The sequence below is a fragment of the Mirounga leonina genome, unplaced genomic scaffold (genome assembly GCF_011800145.1).
Source record: "Mirounga leonina isolate KUSES-001 unplaced genomic scaffold, KU_Mleo_1.0 Mir_91, whole genome shotgun sequence".
Classification (NCBI taxonomy): Eukaryota; Metazoa; Chordata; class Mammalia; order Carnivora; family Phocidae; genus Mirounga; species Mirounga leonina.
In genome coordinates this window covers 10,760,662-10,774,749 of record NW_023270839.1, presented here as the reverse complement: position 1 = coordinate 10,774,749, position 14,088 = coordinate 10,760,662, and the positions used below count along the sequence as shown (strand labels likewise).

Genomic DNA, 14,088 nt, shown 5'->3' with positions numbered 1-14,088 from the left:
CCACCAATACTATTCTGGTGCTTCTCTCATGCAGTTTAGTTTTTTTTTTTTTTTTTTTTTAAGATTTTATATATGTATTTGACAGAGAGAGAAAGCACAAGCAGGGGGAGGTGCAGAGGGAGAGGGAGAGGGAGAAGCAGGCTTCCCACTGAGTAGGGAGCCCGATGTGGGGCTTGATCCCAGGATCACGACCTGAGCCAAAGGCAGACGTTTAACCAACTGAGCCACCCAGGTACCCCAACATGCAGTTTAGTTTTATAGGCTGCATTTTGTCATTAACATTGTTTTCCTACATATTAAAAAGTGTTTTTGATAATGATTTAAATGACTATATACTATTTTATCATAAGAATATTATTTTTATTTTTGCTATTTCAGAAAATACTTTGATGGAGATAGATATTTGTACAAAATTGATTATTTCCTCTAGATAAGCTCATGACTGGGTCAAAAAATATTATTATTGAGCTCTTCAAATATATGACAGAAGCCCTTTCACATTGTGACTGGGAGTGGTGATTTTTAGTCAAAAAATCATTTAAAATGAGGATTCATTTAAAACAGAGAGGGATGTACACATGTACCTTAAAATAATGCATATGCATCATCTATGATTTCTAATTTGGGTTTCTTTCAAGTTGCCCAAGAACTAATGCCACTCACAAAGCAGGATCAGTACAAAATTCTAGATGGTTACGGTTTTACTTCACTTATCTTTAGCTTTGTAAGCTACACCCAAGTTGATAACCAAGTTTTTGAGTCACTTGCCTTCATCTAGTATATCTAAAGCATTCCAATTAGTTTTCATAGAAACAATGCTCTTTTTTTTTTTTTTTAAGATTTTATTTATTGGGGCGCCTGGGTGGCTCAGTCGTTAAGCATCTGTCTTCGGCTCAGGTCATGATCCCAGGGTCCTGGGATCGAGCCCCGCATCGGGCTCCCTGCTCCGAGGGAAGCCTGCTTCTCCCTCTCCCAATTCCCCTGCTTGTGTTCCCTCTCACGCTGTCTCTCTCTGTCGAATAAATATTGACAGAGAGAGAATGAGAGCATCAGGAAGGGGGGGTGGCAGAGGGAGATGCAGGTTCCCTTGAGCAGGGAGCCTGATACATTCAGGTTTCGATCCCAGGACCCTGTGACCATGACCTGAGCAAAAGGCAGATGCTTAACTGAGTGAGCCACCCAGGCGCCCCAAAACAATGCTTTTAAACTTCTATCTTAAACTGCTGCATTTACTAAACTGGGCAACTATGTAAGCCTGGCAAATGGGCAGATGGACAGCCGCCCTCCAATCCACGCTCCTGCCGACAGAGGTGGGCAATGACCACTAATCGGCACCCTTGATGATAGAAGATTCTGTATTATGAATTTTTAACTTTGAAAATTTGACAGACAATAAATAAGATTATGTTTTAGTTTGCATCTGAAAGAATATGAAGTTGTACTTTTCTTAGGTGACTGAACTGAAAGGACGTGGCTGTATGTTGTAACAGGGTGACATAAGTCCTAGAGTCAGATTCCCTGGGTTTGAGTCCTGCTTTAACCATTTACTAGTTATGTATTGTAGGCAAATTACTTAACCTCCTATTTTCAGAGTAGTGTTGTGAAGATTAAATAAAATAATCCAACTGCCACAATGTCTGGCACATGGTTAATCACTCTGTAAATGTTAGCTATCGTTAAGTTATACATAAACATCACTGATGAAGCAAGCTGCCTTTAGTGGTAAGAAACATGCTTTGTGGTGTCAGCAAATTTTAATACCAGTTTCCTACATGTGTTACATGTTTCTGTGTATGTGTACATGTAGCACAGGAAAAAAATAAATAAAAAAGAGACTGAAAGGACAAAAGTTCTTTCTAAAGAGTGGTATCACAGTAGAATCTTTTTCCTGTTCATTTTTCTACAGTTTTAAGGTTGAATCATTTTCTTCAGCTTATTTTTCTGTATCAATTTTCTACAGTAAAAAAAAAAATTACATTTTACAGACATTTCTTTTTAGCATAAGACAATACATTAATAAGATGGAAATTCAAGTTTCTTAGGCCTTGAAACACACAAATTCTCAAGTTATGTAAAGGAACACAAAAGAATTGTAAAATTATAAAACTCAGCGACCTGAATCACGTCAATGTAGAATTTTGATGTTATATACAGCTACATCATGGCAACTAGTAGTTTCCTGCCTCATTTCTGCTCATACCTTTAAGCCTCCCAACTTTTCCTATTGCAAAATCCTCATCATACCATGTTTATAGTGGGAGAAACACAGAGAAGCCACTGTAATACAGTATGTTAAGTGTGGCAATATCCTTGATGATTTATCAAATAGTTTAGGAGGAAAAATCGCTCTTTGAGTTAAATTATGAAATAGAAGAGAGTGGCTTAAAGCAAAGATATTTAAAGCGTCATTTTAGGGGTGCCTGGGTGGCTCAGCCGGTTAAGCATCTGCCTTTGGCTCAGGTCATGATTCCAGGGTCCTGCTCCATGGGGAGCCTACCTCTCCTGGTCTCCCTCTGCCTGCCTCCCCCTCTGCTTGTGCGCACGTGGGCTCTCTGCCAAACAAATAAATCTAAAAAAAAAGTCATTTTATAGAGTAACAACAGCTTCTAGTCCAGTAGGATTCACCTAGTGTTCTCAATGAGGGTATCACTAAATTTTAATCAAGGTGTTAAATTTATTTTCATAACTATAACAAAGATGATCAAAACAAATGTTGGGCTGAACAGATTATGTGACCTAGTGCAGAGCAGTTACAATTTATCATAAGGACTAAAAAAGATACTTTAATATCAAGCCAGTTTAAAAAAATGATTCCATGATTTCCCAAAGGTGACATTCTTTTCTTAGGTATATTTGGACAAGGGGGAGGTGGCTTACAAAGACTGCAACACTGTACTCAAAAAGTGACAAAGTGAATGGCATTGTTAATGTGCTATTTTTTTTTAAGATTTTATTTGTTTATTTGTCAGAGAGAGAGAGAGAAACAGCAAGCACAAGCAGGGAGAGAAGCAAGCAGAGGGAGAAGCAGGCTCCCTACTGAGCAAGGAGCCCAATGTGGGACTCAATCCCAGGACCCTGGGATCATGACCTGAGCCAAAGGCAGACGCTTAACGGACTGAGCCACCCAGGCATCCCTAATGTGCTGTTTATAAACTAAATGAAACACTAATATCTTGGTAGAACAATGATACATTCTGTTGACCTGTTTGGAGCCTTTTAATCCCGTCTAGATTCGAATCTGATTGAGGGTTAACATTTTGAAAGAATATCTCAATTACATGGGTCATGGCTTGGTGGGCAGGAGGTGAATAACAATAGAGAAGAAAAAGAAGCACAGAAACAAGTATAAGCAGTGCTTATTCATGCAGCCTCCAGGGAAACGGTGTCCCATCAAATTCCTGGATGTCTAATGCACTTGCTAGGTTTATTCCTACTTGAGGAAATGGATTTACCAAGTTATCAGAGCCTGATATTATCACTCAAATCATAAAACTAAGTACCCTTATTCTGATTCCATGTTCAGAACGACTCAAAGCCCCTAGAACCTGGAATAAACCACAACGGTTTTTTATTTGCTGATTCATCACAACATCTTCTATTAATTCAGTCCACCATCCATGGAAGGCTGGTTTGAGAAATAATGTCATATTCAGGAAGGCAGATCAAGCATGAAAATACAGATTTTTGGAGATTCAATGGGTACAAGAATGATAATACATCATTTCAATCAATTAGACCAAACTGAATTCCAACTCTCTTATGACTGAATTACCCTGAAATGAAAATTATAAAACTGATGCTATGTGGGAATTACCATTCCCACCACCTCTTCCTTATTTTAAATAATTAAGTCCACTGAATATACTACATTAAGGAACTGGTATTAATAATGGGGAAAAAAAGCTGAATTCTGAGAACTGAGAATTCTCATCACCTTTACCAGTAATTGTGGACCTACAGACTTAATTTTTTCAATGCCTTACACTGGAAAGTGTGCAGGGCAGGGGTAGGTGCAGAAAAATGTTAAAACTTATGTACAAACAAAATGTGTATGTGAGTGAGTGCCTGCATAGTCCCTGAATATCTTTGAAAGGAAGAAACTGGGGACAAAAATCACTTCTAAAGAGAGGGTAAGTGTGGCTGGGGGATGAGATGAGAGGGAGACTTTTCCTTTTTGGACTTTCTGAATTTTGTATCAAATGCAAGTATTATTTTTTAACTAAATTAAAATTTATTGATAGTGGGGCGCCTGGCTGGCTCAGTCGGTAGAATGTGTGATTCTTGATCTCCGGGTTGTGAGTTCGAGCCCCAAGTTGAGTGCAGACATTACTTAAAAATAAAATCTTTATTTCCCCCCCAACAGACTCTTCACTACAGAGAACAAGCTGAGGGCCCCTGGAGGGGAGGTGGGCGGGGGATGGGTTAAATGGGTTAAATGGGTGATGGGTATCAAGGAGGACACTTGTGATGAGCACTGAGTGCTGTAAGTGATGAAATCACTAACTTCTACACCTGAAACTAATATTAAATTGTATGTTAACGAATTTAAAAACAAAAAAATATTTTTTAAAAAATAATAAAATGTATTGATAGTATAATATACATCTCTTCTTAAATGGCTACATAAACACCTGAATCTTTAGGAAGACTTAGGGTTTCTAGAGCCAAGTAGATGATTATCTTAGCATGTTTTGGTGAATATCTCTTATTCTCCCTGTTAGAGTATTCAAATTAGAGTATTTCAATTAGAGTATTTTTCTGGAAATATTCATAGGGAAGAAAAATACTCTAATCCTTTCTTACTGTCTTCTTAAACTCAGAAATGTATATAAATATATACATATATAAGACAACATCACCTTAAGGATCCTTTCTGACCCCTTGTTTAGCTACTAAAGGTATTTCTGATGCTTTCAAGTTAGATAAGACTCTATGTATGAAAGGATATTCCAATAAGATATACAACTCCAAAAAAGACAAGCTAATATAAACTAATTTTAATGTTCTATCTTCATGATTTGGACTAAGGTTACCAATCTATAACACCTGTGCCTAATTTTGAAGTCAACAGTGAGAGGGGGAGTATACCTTAAAAGGGTAGACTGCCCTTTTGAGAATTCAACAAATCAACAAAAGATGATGCTAGGGTCCTTTTATAACAATAGTTCTTAATCCTTCTTACACTCCAACACTTACAAGGATTACCACATATCCCTATCCATTACAGTGGTTTCTTACCATTATGTCCCCTGGGCCGAAATCAGAATATATGCTGAAATTTGAAAACGCCCCCTTCTCTTAGGGAACACCCTTTTCCAGAGTAGGAATCACACTGCCTTAATAAGGTATAATGACACCCAGGTCTAAAACTTAACTGTAACCAAATGTAACATATTAACCTCATTAAAAAAAAAAATCGCCCCTCTCAATGTTTCCTCTCAAGTTTGAACTCACATCACCAACTGCCTGTGAGTAGCACCATGTGGATGTCAGTTCCACAGTCAACAATTCTTGAACTTAACATATTGAAAATAGAACCCTTAATATCCATCCTCTCAAATCTGATCCTCTCAACTGTTCCTAATTCAGTGAATTATTCAGTTCCTTTGTTCATCAGCTGTTTATTAAGCACCCACTATGTGCCCAGCACTTTTCTAGATACAGTGAACATCATCCCAGTTGCTGAAGGCCCCAAATGATTCATTATTTTCTCTTTTCATATATTCCCTATCTCCAATCCGTTGATTCTGCCTTTTTAACATTCTCAAACTTCATTTCTCTCCATTTCTGATACCACCATCCTAGACCAAACTACCATCATTTCTCTCTTGGACTATATCAGTTTCCTCCTAAATCCTCTAGCCACACTGGACTTCTATCCTTGAATACACCAAGTTCATTTCCATTTTGTGGCCAAACCATTCCTTCTGCTTAAAACATTCCTCCCATATACTCCCAGGGCTACTACTTCTCAGCTCAGATGTTACCCACCCAAGAGCATTTCCCTGACCACCCAATCAAGAATAACCCCAACCTCACCTCCATTCTCTATACCAGCACCTTGTACTTTTTTTTCCCACCAGAGCAATTATCAGTATCTGAAATTAGTTTGCTTATTTGCTAATCGTTCATGTCCTCCCAACTAGACTGTGAGCTCCATGACAGCAGGAATCATGTTCACTGTACCTAGAAAAGTGCTTGGCACATAGGGGGTGCTTAATAAACAGCTGATGAACAAAGGAACCTATCTAAAGAAAGACAATGTCAACCATGAAAGATAATGGTCAGCTGGGAGTGAGGCGTCACAAAATATTATTTAAAAATGTCAATGGGAGAGTGCCTAAGTGTGGTTAACATTAAAACTGTGCCATGATATTCCAATTCTCCTTTCAGATACATGATAAGTTTATATTTGCCCATCCTCTTGAAGTTAGGTATGGTCATGACTTGCTCTTGCCAATGAAATATAAGCCGAACTCTTTGAGAGTCACTTTCGGTGATTCACTCCTATCACCATCACTCTATTGTAGCAACCAGCAGCAGGACAGAGATTAAGGTTCCATCTGTCCACATTCCTTAGCAAGGATAACGTAGAGCAGAGCCCCCAGATAACGCACATGTAAGAAGAATCAAGGAGAAACAAACCTTTGTTATTTGAAGCTACTGAGATTTGGGCGTTGTTACTGTCAAATAACACAGGCCATCCAGACTGATAAACCATCCTAACAATATTGTGGGCACATAATAACGTAATCAGTCTTACTAAGTAGTCAAGTGATGCCACTAAGTATACACAAGTAATTTCCTCCTGGTTATTATTCAGTTTCCACATAGGTCTGCCAACAAGAGAAAAAACTGTTTACGTGGAGTTTATGAATTCTTGTCCCTGATGCTATTTTTCAATAAATATTTCCCAAATAATGAATGCCACCCTATACAGGCATACCTACTAGCCTTTCCTTACCTGGAAACAGGTGAGAATAACTGTGCTTTTTGTTTATTATCTACATCAACTATTCAGTAATTAGTTACTGAGTTCAGGTCATTGTGGAGGAAACAGACTATAAAGTAGACTGGATAAAATGCACAAGTCCCTGGATACTGAGTCAGGAACATGGACTTTAATTTTATAGACAAAATACACTTACTGAGAAGCTTTGTATAGGAATCATACGATTAAAAACTATTCTTGGGGCACCTGGCTGGCTCAGTCGGTAAAGCAGGAGGCTCTTGATCTCAGGGTCATGAGTTTGAGCCCCACATTGGGTTGAGAGATTACTTAAACGTTTTTTAATTTTTAAAAAACTATCCTTGAAGATTATTTTATACGGCAGTTGTAGAAATAGGATGATTGGAACAGGAGTGCCAAGAGTACTAATTTCCAACAGCTATGCCATGAATCCTCCACAGACGAAAGGCCTAATTTTAATCAATCTATATGATTTATTTTGGTTACAACACTAAACATACTGTTAATGATGTACTAAGTGGTACAGGAAATAAGCAAGGCCTAAGTTATTGGGTTTTTTAAAAGATTTTATTTACTAAAAAAAAAATCATTGGCGGAAAAAAAGAGATTTTACTTACTTATTTGAGAGAGTGCATGAGCAAAGATTTTATTTATTTATTTGAGAGAGAGAGAGTGCATGAGCAGGGGGAGGGGCAGAGGGAGAGGGAGAAGTAGACTCCCTGCTGAGCAGAGAGCCCAGATGCGGCTCAATCCTGGGACTCTGGGACCATGACCTGAGCTGAAGGCAGATGCTTAACGGACTGAGCCACCCAGGTGCCCCAGCAAGGCCTAAGTTTTTGCAAATAAGAGTAAAAGGCACACTCAAAAGTCAAAGTTGCACTAAAGTAAGATCTGGTAATGGACAAAACTGTACTCTGAGCATGAGGGGCAATCAGGTCAGTAATTATTACAGAGTTCTGAAAGGCAACCAAGTGAACAATAGACGCTTTACTATCAGTTAGAGGTATTTTTCTATTATAGGAATGACTGGGTTGTAATCAAGTTGGTTTGTATGCTGAGTTCTTTCAAGATACTCAGAGCATCTGTGCAGTACTCCAACAAGCTTGTTTTTTCCTCAACAACAATCCATTCCTTTCATTCAACAAATATTAAGTACATGTTACAGGCTAATTAACATTCTTTTTTTTTTAAAGATTTTATTTATTTATTTGAGAGAGAGAATGAAAGAGAGAGAGCACAAGAAGGGGGCGGGAGAGGGAGAAGCAGACTCCCTGCCGATCAGGGAGCCCGATGCGGGACTCGATCCTGGGACTCCAGGATCATGACCTGAGCCGAAGGCAGTCGCTTAACCAACTGAGCCACCCAGGCGCCCGCTAATTACCATTCTTGGCACTGAGAAAACATGAGTGAACAAAACAATGATCCCTGCCCTCCTGGAGCTTATATGCTAGTGGCACTTAAATTCCATTCTAAAATTTCTCCCCCAATCCTATTATATGGGAGTAGCTTTTACAAATGCCTTTGGCAGATATCATCTGATTAATGCACACTAAGATGTGAAAGACTAATAGTCTCACCAGAGATAATTACCCTTGAAAAGTAAATACTTCACAGATTCACAGACTCTTAGAACTGGGAAGGACCTTGGAGATAATTTCAATTTACAAATTAGATTAAGGGATCTGCCCAAGAACACTCAGTCACCAGTAGGAGAGCAAACCCTAGAACTGTGACTTCCAGTGTTAGTGCCTTTTCCATATAACACCAAGCTGCCTGTTTTAAGATTACACTAGTGAGCAGGAGAGATGCTAGAATGGGCATTCATGATTCATACATAGGTGATACGTTCCTGGATGACTGTTCAAGGCAAAAAGAATTTCAGGCAGTGTGTAAACTTGAGAGGTGGTTATAGGGGAAGCAAACTGGGGGTACCTTTCAGAAGACTCTTTCTCCCATCTCTACCTTCATCATGTCCCCAAAACAAAGACAGTAAATACAAAACTTCTCCAAAGTTAATGCATATTAGAGGAGATACTTGGACATGAGCACGCAGTAGTAAACACAGCATCTGAATCTAGCAAAGTCAAACTGTACCTTATCCAAGTTGAAAGTGTATGTTCCCAGTAAAGGTACCATTTGTATTAAGTTCAAGGTTTTTTTTTTAATTACTTTCCTAAAAACATTTACCAGAAAGCACCAAATTAACTGATATGGGTCATGGGTATAATGATTGATAAAACAGTAATGTAATATTGATGGGGGTGATGTTATGAGGCACTAGGCAAGCATTTTTAAGGATAATGCCTCTTCCTCCACAAAACAGTTATACGCATTTCTTGCTTATAAACTGTACCAATCTATACATTTGAAAAACCCAAACTCGTCCTTTAATCTCTCAAAGGTTCATGAACCAACCTGAGACTTATTTAGTATTCTAATAGAAACTGCATTTAAAAAAACTTTTCAAGAAGAGGGAAAAGACTTGCTAAGAATTGAAAAATAAGCTTTGTACCAAAAAAACAAAAGAAAAGAAAGATTATTAATTTTAAGAGTTTTACGAAGAAAAAAAAGTTTTAGGAAGAATGTAAACTGACAGGCAGCAAGGGTCCTCATTAAAATCTCATTATGGGTGTCTGTGATGGCAGTTTCTATATCTAAGGTGAAAATTATGAGAAACCCCCCTCAAAAAAATTATTATGAGACTTCCAATTTATTTCAGTAGCTCTGCCATTCTTTTAGCTTCCAATGTTTAAAACCTTGAAGATACCATAGACTTTTGCCCCTATTATTTTCTATAGTTAATCAGTCACCATATTCTATTTCTTCCTTCAAAATGTCTCTTTTGAATATAAGCAAAATTCCCAATTTCAAAAGAACACACACACAACAAAGACTGTGACTATTAAAAAGAGCACTTTTCAAGCAATGGGAAATACTCATGACATGCTGAGTCAAAAAAAAAAGGCAGAACAATAAAAACCCACAGGGAGAAAAATGTATAATCCTAGTTTTATAGAAAGGAAAATAATCATCAGCATAAAAAATTTTTGAAAAAGGGACGCCTGGGTGGCTCAGTCAGTTAAGCGTCTGCCTTCGGCTCAGGTCATGATCCCAGGGTCCTGGGATCGAGTCCCGCATCCAGCTCCCTGCTTGGCGGGAAGCCTGCTTCTCCCTCTGGCCTGCCGCTCCCCCTGCTTGTGCACTTTCTCTCTCTCTCTCTGACAAATAAGTAAAATCTTAAAAAAAAACCCCACCACATGAAAATGTTAACAGTTGTTCTTTCTGCTTGGGGTGGGGGTGGGAGGTTCTAAGTGCTTTTAATTTTTTTTTTCACACTCTCTACATTTCCAAAATTTCCTACAATGAACATGCATTATTTTCAGTGAAGAGACATTATTTTCAAACTCAGAAAAAAATGTCATTTAAATAACTGTCCCATTTTACCACTACATGTCATTCTCACTGCCCTCATCCTATTTCCTTACAGCCTCCCCTCCTCCGAAGGACTCCAACAGCAGCCTCCTTCTTTAGGTCTCTGAGCCAGCTTCCCTCTGAGCCAGCTTCCCCTAGCTTTATTATTACTTGTACTCATGCTCCTAACATTCATCATTCATACTTACATAAAGCACATGGAAGCAGAGGCTGGCCATATAAACAATCAGCTCACAACAGGGTTTCTCACCCTCAGTACCACCGACATTTGGGGTAATTATTTCTCATGGAGGGGCTGTCTTATTGCAAGATGTTTAGCAGCAGCGTTCCTGGCCTCTATCCAGTAGATGCTACTAGCACCTCCCCCAATTCTAGTCATGACACTGCCAAATGTCCCCTGAGGGACAAAAACTGTCCCCAGTTGAGAGCCACTGATTTAAAAGTTTTAAACTTCCAAAATCATCTGTGTATATACATATATGTCAAGCCTAAACTTCTTTCCCATGTGTGTCTTTTTTTTTTTTTTTAAGATTTCATTTATTTATTTGAGAGCGAGAATGAGAGAGAGAGAGAGAGAGAGAGAGCACATGAGAGGGGGGAGGGGCAGAGGGAGACGCAGACTCCTTGCCGAGTAGGGAGCCCGATGCGGGACTCGATCCAGGGACTCCAGGATCACGACCTGAGCCGAAGGCAGTCGCTTAACCAACTGAGCCACCCAGGTGCCCCTCCCATGTGTGTCTTATACAATTATACTGATTCTCAGTCTTGCCCACATAATCTCCTTTTTCTCAAAAGAACTTTCCAAATAGATCAGGTCCACTGTTCTCTAGAAAATAATTTCATTCTCACTTCCAAGTCTTTGACACACAGTTTCCTCACTAAAATTCCTCATTCACGCTTATATTCAATGCCCTACATCCATCCTTTAGTAGCTGGTTCTTTGCATAAGCAATACTGTTCAGCCTAGTTCAGTTCACCATATACAGTCTGCACTAAACAACAGTATTTTATATTGTTGCTGTTAATCTCATATCCCAAACTAAGGTTTGTTGCCCTGGCACATTTCTTTTGTATAAACAATTGCACCTAACACTGCTGGGCATAGAGACAATCAAAAGCGTGATAACTGATGAATGAAATTTAAATGCTCTGCTGTAAATCACTGTAAACTGCTGATTTCTTATGAAATGATTTTGCTTTGAACCTTTATTTCTTGTCATGGAGCTATAAGTATAATCACTCCAGATACAAAGTGACCACTCAATAGAATTTCAGAACAAAAATATATAATGGTATATTTTAAGTAATATATAGGTTTCAAACTGTTCTCTACACTGTCAGGAATGATATAAAGGAATTAAAACTATAAACTACAACACAACCATGAACTTTATGAACTCCATTTATCTTAAAATATCCAGCGGAATTTTTGCTCAGTGCACAAAATTTAAGTATGGTCAACAGGAGGAGAGAACCCAACTGAATAGTGTGTGAATGTATATGTATACACGAACACACTTCACATAGATCCCCAGTTGAGAGAAATAAATGAAAGAGCTTTGTAAAGTAAAAAGAGTCAAAATATAAAGGATGCAGTTAAAGAAGCATAGTTAAAAGCATGAAACCAGGGCGCCTGGGTGGCTCAGTTGGTTGAGCGACTGCCTTCCGCTCGGGTCATGATCCCAGGGTCCTGGGATCGAGCCCCGCATCGGGCTCCCTGCTCCGCGGAGAGCCTGCTTCTCCCTCTCCCTCTGCCTGCCTCTCTGCCTACTTGTGCTCTCTATCTCTCTGTCAAATAAATAAATAAAATCTTAAAAAAAAAAAAAAAAAAAGCATGAAACCAGCCTGCTTGGGTCCCAAATATATTAGCTGCGTGTCCTTGTACAAGTTACTCAACTTCTCTGTGTCTCAGTTTCCTCCTTGTCAAAAAGGGGATAATAATAGTATCCGTCCCAAAGTATAAAGCTCTCAAACACTGCTTAGCATACAGAACGCCCCCCCAAAATACTTACCATTATTATTATTACAATGCTAGTTATTAGCCAAGTAAAAGCCTCAATGTATAAAATTCTGATTCAAGTCTGAAGCAGGTTCAAACAAAACAGAATAAACTACTGACACAGTTTAAGCTATTATTAGGTGGCCTAGGTTCTTAGAATGTTTTGCTAGTGCTAAACTATTACACAACTAATTTTTGTCCGTTTTTTTTTCCTTTTAATCTGTAAAGAAACTGACATGGACACCTCTGTTTTCAAGGAACTTTACAAGCCACAAGAAAACAACTGAACTCTTTGTTATCTCCATATTTAAGCCAATTTAAAAGCGTGGTAAAAGCCTGTAAAAGTACTGTTACAAAACAACTTCTCGGAAAATACAATGAGATTTTCAAAGTTGCAATCAGCAATTCTTGTGCAGTTATGTCAAGCTTTCGTCCCGCTAAACAAAAGCTTATCTGTCAGGGAGCCACGGACCCGTCAGAAAGTAAGGAAATACCAGGGCCCGGCCCAGGCGGCTCGGGAAAACAGGTCCTCAAACAGAGCGCCGCAGACGCGTCCCGTCCTTCCCCCTCCCCGGCCCCACCCGCAGAGAAGGTAAGTGACAGCTGGCCGCGTCCACGCCTCGCCCGGCCCGGCCCGGGCCCGTGGCGCCCCGCCCCCGCCCCGCTCCCGGCGGCCTCCAGCGCCCGCCGCCCGGACGCTCCTCGCCGCGGCGGGGCAGGGGCTCCCGCCCGGACACCGCGTCCTCGCCGCCCCGCCCCCGCCCCCGCCCCCGCCGCCGGCTCGGCCGAGCGGAGGCCGCCGCGGGGCCCCAGGTGGGCCCAGGGCGCGCCCGGGCGCGAGGAGACGCGCGGCCTCCGCAGGGCAGCTGCGGGCGCCGGGCTCGTGCGGGCCCGGCGGTCACTTACCGGCGCCTCATGGTACCGCGGCGCCTCAGCCCAGCCCCGGGACTAACCAACTACGCCCGGCAGCCCAGGACGTCCCTCGGCTCCCGGGCCGTGCCCCACTCTGAGCCATTCAAACGCGGCCGCGCGCGCAGCCCGCCGGGATAGCTTCCCCGGGGAGGTCTGGCCGGCTCCGCCCAACGCTGGCTCCGCCCTCCTCGGGTCGCGCAGGACCGGAGAGGGGGGAGAGGACGTGTGGCCATCCTGCCCCCTGGTGGCCACGGGCCCGCACAGTAGTCTTGCAATGGGGCGGCAAGTAATAAGGCTGTAGGAACGGAGGGTCATCAAAGAATGACCCTGAGCTAGTGACAGTCTGGTGAGGGAGACCATGCCTTAAGTGTTGTCCCAGGAGATGAAACAATCTGCTATAAGTGCACGGAGAGAGCTATTCATTCACTCCCATTTAAACGCACTAAGGCGAAGTATTTTTTTTTTTTCTTTTAAGATCTTATTTATTTATTTGACAGGGAGAGAGACAGCGAAAGAGGGAACACAAGCAGGGGGAGTGGGAGAGGGAGAAGCAGGCTTCCCGCAGAGCAGGGAGCCCGATGTGGGACTCAATCCCAGGACCCTGGGATCATGACCTGAGCCGAAGGCAGACGCTTAACGACTGAGCCACCCAGGCGCCCCGAAGGCGAAGTATTTAAAAGCGTGGACCCTGGACCTACGTGATCTTGACCAAGTCACATAAATTCCTGTGTGTTTTGATTTGCCCAACTGTAAAATGGAGATTATAATGGTATCT

General features: G+C 41.0%; 1 protein-coding gene across 1 annotated transcript in view; it reads right to left on the bottom strand.

Moving 5' to 3' along the window:
* KATNBL1 (katanin regulatory subunit B1 like 1) overlaps positions 1 to 13,454 on the bottom strand; it is a 40,529-nt gene extending 27,075 nt beyond the window's left edge. The window contains exon 1 of the mRNA XM_034993622.1: positions 13,308 to 13,454. The gene's annotated coding sequence lies outside the window, so the exon portion shown is untranslated. The remainder of the gene's footprint in view (positions 1 to 13,307) is intronic.
* Between the last annotated feature and the right edge of the window lie 634 nt (positions 13,455 to 14,088).